General features: G+C 33.7%; 1 long non-coding RNA gene across 9 annotated transcripts in view; it reads left to right on the top strand.

Annotated features, from left to right (window-relative positions):
• Window positions 1–13: 13 nt before the first annotated feature.
• The window catches only part of LOC144301722 (uncharacterized), a 72043-nt gene continuing 58348 nt past the window's right edge, over window positions 14–13708 (top strand). For 3 of the 9 annotated variants that reach the window (XR_013368479.1, XR_013368475.1, XR_013368474.1), the window contains exon 1: window positions 16–191. This is a non-coding gene — a long non-coding RNA (uncharacterized LOC144301722). Of the gene's footprint in view, window positions 192–13708 lie in introns of all 9 variants that reach the window. The other 6 variants (XR_013368476.1, XR_013368472.1, XR_013368478.1 and 3 more) reach the window with 4 other exon arrangements.

The raw sequence follows: 13708 nt of genomic DNA, 5'->3' as shown, positions 1-13708 counted from the left end.
TTCCAGGCAAGATAGAAAGAACTCTGCATAATACAATGAGAAGAATTAGGACCTGGGGCATGAAGCAGGTAGGGGTTTAAGGAAGAGACAGAGCATTGGATGGGGAGCCAGATGACATAATGCTGATTGCTACACCAGAGATTCCTCCCCACTGTTTCCAAAATCTTCAATGTTCCTACAAAAGTTTTGAGGTAATTGAATTTCTTGTGGAGAGGCAGCTGTTTCAAAACTAGGTTGACACAGGGATATAGCTAGGCAGCATCAGGGACAAAACAGTGGGGAGGCTTCCTGCAGTTCTGGGGTTATTAGAAACTTAAGGAACAGTCAGTGAACTGAGTTCATTAGTCAGTTTGACAGTCCCTTCACCACCAAATCCCATACACATCCCAAACAGTTATGCATCCTTGTGGCTCCATCGTTAATAACAGAAAATTTACATGTTTTTCTAGTGGGCATTTATAACTGGATGTTGTACAGTTCTTTTTTTTTTTTTTTTTTGTACAGTTCTAACCTTTCTGATATCAGTTTCATGCTTTGTTCACTACTCTGTCTCTCTCCATTCTCCTCCTCTCTCTCTCAACAAGGGAAGGAATTCAGCAAACCAGTAGAGCAAAGTTTTCTAATGTATTTTCTTTAGGGAAGAAAGAAAAGAGGTTTACTTGTAGGGTAAACCTGTGGTATGGAAATAAACCTAGACTACCACCTGAAGCATGTTCTACCAATTTTTTTGGGGGGAGGGGTGGGCAAAACACATTCCTATTAAAAATTCTGGGTACTGGGGGATCCCTGGTGGCTCAGAGGTTTGGCGCCTGTCTTTGGCCCAGGGCGCGATCCTGGAGTCCTGGGATCGAGTCCCGCATCAGGCTCCCTGCATGAAGCCTGCTTCTCCCTCTGCCTGTGTCTTTGCCTCTTTCTCTCACTCTCTCTCTGTGTCTATCATAAATAAATAAATAAATAAATAAATAAATAAATAAATAAATCTTTAAAAAAATAAATAAAAATAAAATAAAATAAAATAAAATAAATAAAATAAAATAAAATAAATAAAATAAAATAAAATAAAATAAAAATTCTGGGGGCTGGGCAGCCCGGGTGGCTCAGCAGTTTAGTGCTGCTTTCAGCCCAGGGCCTGATCCCGGAGACCCCGGATCAAGTCCCATGTCAGGCTCCCTGCATGAAACCTGCTTCTGCCTCTGCCTGTGTCTCTGCCTCTCTCTCTCTCTCTCTCTGTGTCTCTCATGAATAAATAAATAGAATCTCAAAAAAAAAAAAAATTCTGGGGACTATTTCTGGATGTCTAGACAACCACACATTTAGAAATATGAAGTTACTTCAGATTGTTTGCTTGATACTCTTCATGAAGATAGTAGTTCACAATGGAAAAAATGTTAAATTTAATGGACACACATGTTTTTTGATAACCTGTACATCTATGCATTGCTCTATAGGAATAGGTGATAGGAGGGAAACAAGTCAAGAGTATACACATGTCTGAAAATATAAATACTTAATGTGACACTTAGGCAAAATAAAATGACATATCTAGTTAATTTTTACCTGTGATTTGCTATCATGACCTATACATGAATTTAATGAACAATAATATGGAGCACAGCATATCTCATATAATTTTGTTTACCTATACAGCTTATCTAGAGATTGTAAGGGGAAACAAAGTATTCTTAAATTCTTTAATAAAAGTTTCAAAAGTACTTAATATTGGTTTATTTTAAATGTAACATCATGCTGTAAGAAAAAATTTTATTTTATGACATTATAAAAGCAGCAGGAACATAGACTATGCATAAATTCCAGTAACGTTTATGTTGATTATCTCAGTGAAATCCAATATCACAATCACATCATCAAATAATGAGATTCAAGAAAGCATTATTGTTCAAACAGGTAGCTCAGTGGGATCAAAATAAATGTAAAAGAGTGCAGCCATTGTTTCCCAATAATAGCAAGAATGTAACAAATAACCTTTGCAGAGGGACAAAATGACATTCTTTATAAATGCTTTTAATTTGTAATAACAAAAAAAATCCTATTAACTCTAAAATGATAGATTACACTTTGAAAGTCTCAGCAGTAGCTTGAACCAACTTAAAGCAGAGCATTATCATTTATTAGCTTACACATTGGAGGAGCTTGGTGGGCAGTCTGAGACTATTGCAACAGTTCTAAGCACCACAACTTTTTTTTTTTTTTTTTAATAAGAAGATGCCAATTTAATGCTCTATCACCAAAAAGTAAGTATATATTTCTATTAATATACTGTAATAGCTACCATCAGTGGGGGAAACAAAATCTAATTTTATTATGATGTTATTGGAAGAAAAAAATGAAATAAAAATTCGAAGTAACAGTGCATACCTCTTATTAATGACTTTTAGGTATACTGTATGATAGAACTCTGGCCACATAATACTTACTAAATTTTATAATTTTTTTCAACTTTTCCATATTTTTTTCCTAACAACAACCACAATACAGATTTTTTTTTTTTTAAGATTTTATTTATTTATTCATGAGAGACAGAGAGAGAGAGAGGCAGAGACACAGGCAGAGGGAGAAGCAGGCTCCATGCAGGGAGCCTGAGGTGGGACTACATCCCAGGTCTCCAGGATCAGGCCCTGGGCTGAAGGTGGCTAAACCATTGAGCCACCCGGGCTGCCCCACAATGAAGTATTTAAGAGGTAATATAATAGCCCCCCTAGTTTAAAAAATATGGAGACATTGTCAGTGTATTGTGTAATGGACATACTAGCTTTCATTAATTGTATTTTTGACAATTATAGTCTTACACTTGTTACTGATTTCTTTATATGTTCAATGCCCTTAAATGCATCATTCATCTTATTATATGTGGGAAGCCTAATTATGGCATTACAAGAGATTTTTTTAAATCTATTGAACAAACAAAACAATGGAAGGTGAATAATGTCTAAAATTTTCAAATTAGAGTTGATTTAATTTATGTTATAATACATGCATACCTATATCCATATATATAGCTGAATCTTCATAAAACATCAGTACATATTCAATCCTTAAGGGTTTGTCAGTCATGAATTTTTAATATAAAATAGTCTCTTAAATTACTTTATTCTCTTAAATTTTTATATAATTAACATCACTAATCTAGAAACAGTACAGAAGTTAAGAATGGAAACAGGAGGAAATTTCTGAAGGAAAATTAAAACAAAGAGAAAGGAATAAAGCAAAAGAAAGGGAAGGGAAGGTTATTTCAGACAAGACAATGAAAATAGGTAAGAGAGAGATGAAAGGACAGCAGTTTCCTGTTTAATGATTGGGCATAAACATCATGTCCACCCATAAAATCATCTGATTCATTCTAGAATCACAAGATTTTTGTCTATTAATAGGTGGGGAGAGCTTGTTCAGTAACTAAATTTCTTTGTAAAACAGTCAAATGTAGAATTGTCTTATCCTGAACTATAGACTATGGTGGCTCATTTTATTGCAGTCTGCATCCTACAAACTTTTACTATTTCAAAATGCAGAGGAAAGACAGGCAGATGGCAAGAAGAACTGAAACTGTCCAAATTATTGAATGAAATTACATATTGGGAGATAAAAAAAAGTCATGTATTTTTAGATTTGCTTTATACAGGAATCGATTTTAATGTTAAGCATAGAGTAAAATTAATTTCCAGGCAGAAAGAGAATAATTTTATTGATAGAAAAGGAGAAGATGTTCAAAGTATTACCTTACTGAGTGTTGTATGCATGAGTTATCCCAAGTCAGTATTTGAACTGAACTGAAAAGGCCAAAAATATGACAGAGGAAAGATAAATTTGGAAGTTATGTGAAAACAAGCAAGTCTCAAAAAAAAAATAAGATCTAAAAATAAATGGCTGCAAAGAATGTGATACTACAAAATATTTCGGGGAAAACTGAGGAATAAAAAGAATTGAAAATGTGATGGCTGGGCGCCTGGGGGGTCAGTCAGTTAAGTGTGTCTGCCTTCGGCTCAGGTCATAATCTCAGGGTTCTTGGAATCAAGCCTTGGGTGGGGCTCCCCACTCAGTGGGGTGTCTGCTTCCTCCTCTGTTCCCCCTCCTGCTCATGTGCACTCTCTCTCTCTCCCTCTCTCAAAAATAAATAAAATCTTCAAAAAAAGAAAAAGAGGGTAGAATACTCGGGGGTAAAGATACAAAATTAGGAGGTGAACCTTCCTGAATTTTGAGGGATAGGTGACAAACTGAAAAACTAGGACATGGATCTCTCTTTCTCTTTTTTTTTAAAGATTTTATTTATTTATTCACGAGAGAGAGAGAGAGAGAGAGAGAGAGAGAGACTTGCAGAGGGAGAAGCAGGCTCCATGCGGGCCCGATGCTGGACCCGATCCGGGGTCTCCAGGATCAGGCCCTGGGCGGAAGGTGGTGCTAAACCGCTGAGCCACCTGGGCTACCCGTTATTTCTACTTAATAACAAATGCTCCAGTTTGGCTTCAGTTGAAGAACAATAATGGGTAAATGAATAGTTACCCTTTGAAACTATGAACAGTCAATTTTTTGTTTATTCAATTTCAGTGTGCATTAATTTCAACATAAAAAAAATTCCCAGAAAAATATTTTTGATTGAAAATTTTAAAAAGCCCTGACACATATTAGATGTTGCAGATACAGTATTTCTTACCTAATCATGTAGCAGTTCATAAAGCATGTGTCTAAATATGAAAAAGAAATATTTTTTTAAAAGACAAGTTCATAACTAGTGTATACATAGAAAACCACCGGCTTCATTTGATACTTGCTGTTATAGCAAGATTTTCACTGCTGTTTCCAGTGGCAATGGTCTTTGGATGCCCAACCATAGGTTCACAATATGTTTGTCTTCCTCTCTCTAAACGTCTTGACACTCTTGCCAGTGTGACATAATTTCTTTTGGGTCTTCTAATCCATTGTGCTGCCAGCATGATAGAGAAGAAGCAATGCCAATGCAACATACAAAGGGCTTTTTCAATGCTGATTTTATGGAAAGAAGGTAATAGTTTATTTATTTTTTTAATAGAAAGTTATCTAGGAATGTCAAAAGGTAGCAATGATGTAACTTTTAGTTACATCTTAGTTCTCTATCTCTTCTTCATTGCTAGCACTAGTTCTCTATGTGATTGTTCTCACATTTTCTGTCCACTAAGTAAAATTTAGTTCTGTAATACTAAATGCTTTAAAAAATCAAAATATTCTAAAAAATTAAAATTCTAGAGAATGAGACTTACATCAGTTTTTATAATTTTCTGTTTACCCAAACATAAGTATAATTCAATGATGAACTGATAAAGTTGATAGGGACTTGGAAACCCTCTGGATCAAATTACATATTTTTTTGAAATAATGTTTTAGAAATTACTGAGAGCACTTTTTCCTACTCTGTCCATTTGCTCTTTGTGTATGTATGTTTGTGCGTTCAGAATGTTCTACTTTGTTTTAAATATAAAATGAGGGACCCCTGGGTGGCTCAACGGTTCAGCGCCTGCCTTTGGCCCCGGGTGTGATCCTGGGGTCCTGGGATGGAGTCCCATATCGGGCTCCCTGTGTGGAGCCTGCTTCTCCCTCTGCCTGTGTCTCTGCCTCTCTCTCTCTCTCTCTCTCTCTGTCTCTCATGAATAAAAAAATGAATCTTTTAAAATAAATAAATAAATAATGAAAATCTCTGAACACATGCCACTTAGGAATTAGATTTAATGATATCAAATTATTTCAGAGGAATGCATGTATATAGATATATATCAGCTACCACTTTTTGACTTTTTGGAAACAGATTTGAACATCTTTACGAAGAAAGATGCTATATTGAGTCATCTTTCTTCTACTTCATCCTTTTTTCTTTTTTTTTGTGGTTTGTCCATTTACTTTTTTATCTATAAAATATCTATTTTTATTATTATTTCACTACTAAATTATTATTTCTTGAAGTTATGTATTTGTATGATCTTTGTTTATACTTTAATTTATCCATCAATTTGTTTATGCCTTTAGCTTACCAGCAACCATTTCATGAATAACTACTGTGTACTAGACTTTGTGCTTTATGATGAGTGCATTCAATTTTAGTGATAAGATTAAGTCTACTAAATTTTTAATAGACTTTACTTTTAGAGCTGTTTTGATTTCATAGCAGAATCAAATGGAAAGTCTAGAAACTCATATATAGATAGCACTTGCCTCCACACATGCTTAGCATTTCCCATTATCAACATTCCCCACTAGACTGGCACATTTGTACAATTTTACATTTGTAACCTACACTGACTCATCGTTATCACCCACAGTCCAGAGTTTATATAGTTCACTCTTGATGTTGAACATTCTATAGGTTTGGACAAATTTATAATGATATACATTCACTAGAAGATATTTTAAGATAACTTCTTGAGATGTTATTTATTCTCCATCCCCTGTGTCCTTTCACTGACACCAACACTACACCAATGCTTCTGAGAGTAGCCACAGAATTCAGTAAGCACTGCTTTCAAGAGGAGACAGACATTGTTAAGGACAAAGTGTCAAATAGCCGTTTGAAAATCATAGCAGAGTCAAGAGCCTTGATAGTCAAAGTACTTTGGATTTGCAAAAGCCAGGGTCTGTGAGACAAGTCCCAAAGCATTGTGTGGATGGTAAACAGCCCCAAACCTGAAGGTCAAGTTTAACTCAAGAATTATTATTATTTTTTAATTTTTTAAATTTTTATTTATTTATGATAGTCACACAGAGAGAGAGAGAGAGGCAGAGACACAGGCAGAGGGAGAAGCAGGCTCCATGCACCGGGAGCCCTACGTGGGATTCGATCCCGGGTCTCCAGGATCGCGCCCTGGGCCAAAGGCAGGTGCTAAACCGCTGCGCCACCCAGGGTTCCCTAACTCAAGAATTATTGAGCAAGAAAAAATGAAGAAATTTGTAAGACACGTTACCTGACTGGATTATTTGAAAATTTCACAAGTGGAAAGCTTTGAAGAATTGAAATGACTGTCAGCTTCATTGGCTTCATTTTCAGTGCCAAAGCACATGTCAGGACCCTTTGACGTTTAATCACTATCACATAGAAGATTGAGAGATAATGGCAGAAGGAAAATCCTTCTAAATGGTTACTCAACCAATATGGAAATTTAATCAATAAATAACTAAATATTTTGCAAATTGTCAAGATTATGGTCTGTGCCATTATTAGAAAGGAATTTGAGCAATTAGATTATTATAAAGCAATAAACTTACTTTATAAGTAAGTTTTTAAGAAGAGTTAGCATACAAAGTTAACAGTTCCTAACCACAAAATGGGAATCATTTTTTGAAAGGAAATACATCTAAAAAATAGGAGCCAGGGATCCCTGGGTGGCGCAGCAGTTTAGCGCCTGCCTTTGGCCCAGGGCGCGATCCTGGAGACCCGGGATCGAGTCCCACGTCGGGCTCCCAGTGCATGGAGCCTGCTTCTCCCTCTGCCTATGTCTCTGCCTCTCTCTCTCTCTCTCTCTGTGACTATCATAAATAAATAAAAAAAAATAAAAGCCAGCTTTAAAAAAAAAAAAATAGGAGCCAGAGAATTTGGATCCAATTACTTTTTTTTCCCCTCCACATAGTCTCATAGTGATGGTTATTATCACTTTATATCCACTTAATGTTTGACTCTCTTTTCAAGATCACTTTAACCATATTACTTTTTACCTTCTGATCTCTCACTCCTGGAATTTAGCATTAAGTAGCAGGATTCTAATTATAATTTACTTGGACAATCTGGCTTATCTTGATTTTGGTTTCTACCCTATCAGTTCTGGTTGGGTGATTGGCTGTGGGATGGGAAGAAACAAGTGGTTGTGTTTATTTTATAAATATGGAGATTAGAATGAATTTTATCAGGGGATGGACAATTCTCAAGAGGATCTCAGTTGAATGAGGAAGCTAAGTTCATTATAACTTTATAATAACATTCCCTCATGAAACTGAATTCTAAAAAATACATAATAGGACATACACTCAAAAATCTTATAAACATTTTATATCATATATAATAGAAACACGTTTTCTTTCTTTCTCAGTATGGAGAAACCTTTTTGAGACCTAATTCCCAAAACAAACCTTATGAACTCAGTTTCTCTTGACAAGTGAGAAATGTTTTTCTCAGTTTATTTACAAGTTACATTAACAGTGGGATTTAGCTTTTTACACAACTGACTTGATTATTTTAACATTCAATTATCCTAAATCATCAGATAATTCAGACAAACGAAGATTTGGTCCATCTAGTTATTTTGATCACAAAGGATAGAAACATTAATCTGAGTTTACAGTGCAACTCTGAGGTTCCATAAACTAACATAAATATTAAGATTTTTATGTAGTAGGTAAAACATACAAGGTGTAACATATAATAAAGAGCTAAGTATAGGAATATATATATTCTAACATTTACCGTGAAGCTACTTTAAGTACTATTTTAAAATAACAAATATATAGACATATTTGAAATGATGTGCTATTTAGAGTACATTTCAGCTTTTGTGTGGCTAAATGTTTTAACAATAAAGGAAGCTGATAAAGTTTTCAAAATTACATGCTTTATTAACACATGAGTAAACTTATTAGAAATGATAATAAGGATAAATCCAACTTGATTATTTTATGTGTACTTTTTAAAAAATCTACAACTACAAATGTTTCAGATATACTGTCTTCTAATTTTTGTGATGATCTCATTTTAGTATGCATCCTGTATCATATAAAAAAGTTACATATTTATATAAGGGATGATTCTGAAATAACATTAAAAGAGCAGGTGGTTGGGACTAGGGAGTCTCATTTGTGAATTTTTGTCCAATATCTGCAAGATTATCTTGCAAAATCTTCAAGAAAGAGGCAATTACCTATATATCTCCCCAGTAAAGACAGAGCATTCAGTAGAATGAATGATAGTAACCAGGGAGGTAAATGGGTTGTCAAACTCTGTCACCTTATCACTAAGGATTTCCTACATAAAAATGACAGGGAGGATATGTGATAACCTTAGACTTAAATGATAGTAGAGCAAAATATAGAAAAGGATAATCACCTCTATACAGTGAATCTGATTCATTCCTCAGTGTGGGAAGGTGAGCTGTCTTACAAGAGTCCGAGGTATTGTTACAGACCCAGAATAGTAAGGATGGCACATTTGTATTTGTATTGGTGGAGGGTGATAATTATTGTTCTAGGAGAATACTAATGCCTCTCCTCTCCAAAAGGCAGCTCAGAGTGGGAAGCCGACTGGCAACTATCCATCTGCTATGAATCAAAGAATGCCAGTTCTCAGTTCCACAGGACCAGTGGTTTTGCCTTAACTTCTATCAGATGATTAACTCCTCCAGATGAATGCATGGCAAATACAGGAAAATAAACAGACAAATATCGTACTATAGGATTGATTAAAATGATGCCCACTAAAGGATAACAAATAATCTATTGTTACATTTTTTCAGCTTAGCCATGGATTAATGTATATAAAGCCTGCTCAAAAGGCAATGAACACAAAATAAACACCTGTGAATAGAGGAAAGTATCAGTACATGTCCCAAATATGGGGTCATATTTGTGACAAGAGGGGTGATGTGTGGAAGGTATATATCTGGCTGTCCCACCTAAATTATTTGAGTATATAGAGCTTTATTTTGTTTTTAGAAAATCATAAATCTTTATTAAGCTTTAAAACTCCAAATGTGAGGATATTCTTACAGAAAATCTTCGCTCTATTGGTTTACCCAAGTGTCAACAGTAAAATTGTGAAGATCAGGTCTCTGTATACAGATAAGAAGTGTTCATCTTTTCCTAAGTCCAAGAATTTACTCACTTTCAGGTCTTCCTCCTGATATACTGACACAGAACATGAATTCTGAAAATAAGGTTAAACATAAATAATGGGTAAATATAAAAAGTTCTAATAATAAATTACTATACTAAAATATTATTTATTTTATGCTAGCCATTTAAAAAACCATGTTAGGTAGTTCCTTCTAGTTTAATTTTAAAATAAGCATCTATTCAGATAAAATGTATCAGGAAAGAAACAAACTTATATAAACTTTATAACTCAGCTCTTCACAACTTCCCACTGTGAAATATAATGTGTCAGGAAAATACAATAATGTATAGTACCCTAAACTAAGTTACTATCTTAGAAGTCCATTGTAGTTAATAACAATCTGTCCTTTAGCCTTGATGAAGAGCAAGAGCTATGGCTGCAAGGTTACTAAGGGGGCCAATGGAATCTTATTCGCAATTGACTTCTGCAATAGTCTTTACTGATAGAAAAGGGGGAAACTACTTTTTAAGATGGCTAAGAGCATTTTGACTCACAATGCCCTCCAGTTTTACTTTTAAATATTCATTTTACCACTATAATTATCATAAATGCAACATGCCTTTTAGCAGCAGAAAAAGATAGAGCACAAAGCATCCAGTGTTTCAAAGTTAGGAAAAGGAATTGGCTAGGTCAGGAAGAGCCATAGAAGTGATGCATTCTGTGGTTGACACATTTCAGCCATGATTTTTCAATACAGAATTGATTAAAGACAACCAAAATATTAATTTTCTCACCTTACACACACACACACACACACACACAGGCACACACATATATGAGTGTGTGTGTGTGTATATACATATATATATGAGTATATATATATATATTATTGTAGAAACATATATATAATATAAAATATACCTTTTAAACTATTTAAATATAGTAAGTTATATTTTTAATAAGTAAGGTATATTTTTAATACACCTTTTAAATTATTATATATTTGTGATTATATATATAAATTATTGTGGAAACATATATTTAATATAAAATATACCTTTTAAACTATTTTTAAGTTTGGTGGCATTAAGTACATTCACATTTTTATATAAACATCACCACCATCCATCTCTACTTTTTTATCTTCCCAAACTGAAACTCTATCAATGAAATAATAACTCCCATTCTCCCCTCTTCCCTAGCCCCTGGCCACTTCCATTGTACCTTGTGTCTCTATAATTAAATATAAGTGTAGTAACATAACATAATGTCCTTAAGGTTCATCTATATGGTAGCATATATCAGAAATTTTTCTTCCCAAGTCCAAATAATATTCTACTCTATGTATATACCACATTTTACATGCATATTCATCCAGGGATAGACACTTGGATTGCTTCCACCTTTGAGCTATTGTGAGTAAAGCTCCTATGAACACGGCTATACAAATACCTTTGATTCTCTGCTTTTAGTTTATATACAGAAATGAAATTGTTGGGTCATGTGGTAATTCTATGTTTAATTTTTTAGGAACCATTAACCATTTTCGACAGCAGCTGCATCATTTTCCATCCTACCTGTAATATACAGGACTCTTATTTCTCCACAACTCCATCAAAACTTGTTTCCTGGGTTTTGTTTGTTTGCTTTATTTTGTTTTGTTTTTGAGGATAGCCATCCTAATGAGTATGAAGTGATATAATATTGTGGTTTGATTTACATTTTTCCAGTGATAAGTTAGGTTGAGCATCTCATGTGCTCATTGGCCATTTATTTATGTATCTTTTTGGAGATATACCTATGCAATTCCTTTGTTTCCTTTGTCTCCTTTTTAACCAGGTTATTTATTTTTGTTATTGAGTTGTGTTATTTATTTTATTTACTATTTATTTTAGCTGTTGTCGTGGAAGTGACAATATGCATTCTAGTAATATAATGCCCTTATGGAATCCATTAATATTATTGATACATGATTTTATTTTATTGTTTTTTAAAGATTTTTATTTATTTATTCATTCATGAGAGACACAGGGAGAGAGAGAGAGAGGCAGAGACACAGGCAGAGGGAGAAGCAGGCTCCATGCAGGGAGCCCGATGTGGGACTGGATCCCAGGTCTCCAGGATCAGGCCCTGGGCTGAAGGTGGCGCTAAGCCGCTGAGCCACCCGGGCTGCCCGATACATGATTTTAAAATAATTACAGATTAGTATTATTAAAATTAAAATTACAATGGTAATAGAACCTGCTAGATTTGTAGAAGCAGAAGATGAAAATGAATGAGAAGGGGAGGAGGGGAAGGAAAAAGAGAAGATGAGCCAAATAAAAACATCCGTATAATCTATAAAATAACCAAGAAAAAATAAAATGATAGAATGAAAACCAAACATAAGTTATTTTAGTAAATGCAAATAATTCAAAATTTCTGCAGTGTCCTGATTGGCAGGAAGAAACCATTTATATCCAACCATTGTGTGTTTTCATGGTTTTCAGTTTAAAAATAATATAAGTATACTGTCATTTGAGAAATAGGTTGATCACATAGGATAAGAGTAGATGTAATATAATCTAGGTGGCTTCCCTTGGTTTACAGTTGCTAAGTGTGAGCAAGGACCCGCAGTTTTCATACACCTGTAAATCTCAATTGTTACCATACCCCTTGATACTTAAATTATGATTCTAGAAGAATTTATACTAAACATGTAAGTGCTTCTCTTTAAGGGATTGCTTATAAATATTGTCTTGTCCTATTTCCTGAAAGAAATTCAGACAATAAGTACATGTTATCTTCCCATAGGAAGAAACAGAATCTATGGCTAGTTGTTTTTCAAAAATATCTATGCCTATGGTTTTCCAGAATTCCTGAAAGCCCATTTTTCCACATCTTACTATTTATTGAACAAGAAAGTCAAAACAAAACAGAAAAATATGCTGTCAAAGATACATCTAAATCAAAGAGGCACAGAAAGATTTTAAAAGTCAAAAGTAAAGCAAATGGATACAGGCATAAAGTAAAAGATGAAATGGTAATATTAGTGGAATCTAAAAAAATTTGTTACAGGATACAAAAATATTTTTTATATAGTGAAATAATCATAGTTTGTAAATAGAATTTGCTATAAAGGCTTAGTATAGAATAAAATTATCAGGCTAATGGAAAAATAATTTTAAGGAATGAAGGAAGGAGAAATAATACAATAAATATAATATAATAATACAATATAATATAATATAAATAATTATAGGGCAAACTAAATTTTATAATATAAAAACTAACAGTGAATCAACATTCAGGAATCAATGTAATATTCAAAAACACTCAAAATGTACACAGTAAAGAGAAACTTGCCAATTACTTTACCAACTAGATAAATTTTCTAACCAGAATTCAACAAATTGAGAAAATAAAAATGTTTAAACAAAATAAATGAGTATTTTGAAAAATATAGCAAGATATTTTTAACTAAGAAATAGTAATCTAAAGTAAATATGGAGAAATAGCTGAAAATAAATTGAAGACATGAAGGCACTTGTTCTGTATAGTAAATATATGATAAAATTTATCTAAAGGTGAGCTATGAGCTTCTATAAGAGAAAGATGGGTGTGGGTGATATATATGATGTTGATTAGGGTGTGCACTTGTGATGAGCATTGGGTGTTGTATGGAATAATTTAATCATTATATTGTACATTTGAAATTAATATAACATGGCATGTTCACTACACTTGAGTTGAAATTAAAAATATAAATAAAAGGATGGGGGAAGGCAAAAAAGGGTGAAGGGGAATGGGAGTTACAGGCTTCAAGTTATGGAATAAATAAGTCATGAGGATGAAAGGTACAGCCTAAGGAATAAAATCAGTGGTATTGTAATAGTCTTATAAATTGACAGATGGTAGCTACATTTGTGGTGA

This window comes from Canis aureus, chromosome 30 (assembly GCF_053574225.1).
Source record: "Canis aureus isolate CA01 chromosome 30, VMU_Caureus_v.1.0, whole genome shotgun sequence".
Taxonomy (NCBI): Eukaryota; Metazoa; Chordata; class Mammalia; order Carnivora; family Canidae; genus Canis; species Canis aureus.
This window is presented reverse-complemented; position numbering and strand designations above follow the sequence as displayed.